Below are 245 nucleotides of genomic sequence, written 5' to 3'. Positions count from 1 at the left end.
GTCCTTAGCCATCTTCAAGAATCGGCTAAAAACACATCTCTTCCATCTTTATTTGACCCTCTAACTCTAGCACTTTTAATTCTATTCTTTAAAAAAAAAAAACTTGCCCCTTTTAGACTTCCACTCTATTCATTTACTAACTACTTGGTTTCTTTAAAAAAACAGCTTCTCTAATCTTTTTGTATTCTATCTATTTGTTTTCTTTTTATTTATTATACAATTATAATTCTGACTTTCTGACTTCT

At 28.6% G+C, this 245-nt stretch overlaps 1 protein-coding gene across 1 annotated transcript in view; it reads left to right on the top strand.

Annotated features, from left to right (window-relative positions):
- Nucleotides 1–245, top strand: part of LOC107715495 (structural maintenance of chromosomes protein 6-like) — a 30,495-nt gene that overhangs the window by 21,087 nt on the left and 9,163 nt on the right. The gene's annotated exons all lie outside the window — the stretch shown is intronic.

This window comes from Sinocyclocheilus rhinocerous, unplaced genomic scaffold (assembly GCF_001515625.1).
Source record: "Sinocyclocheilus rhinocerous isolate Xijiao unplaced genomic scaffold, SAMN03320098_v1.1 scaffold510, whole genome shotgun sequence".
In the NCBI taxonomy this organism is placed as follows: Eukaryota; Metazoa; Chordata; class Actinopteri; order Cypriniformes; family Cyprinidae; genus Sinocyclocheilus; species Sinocyclocheilus rhinocerous.
This window is presented reverse-complemented; position numbering and strand designations above follow the sequence as displayed.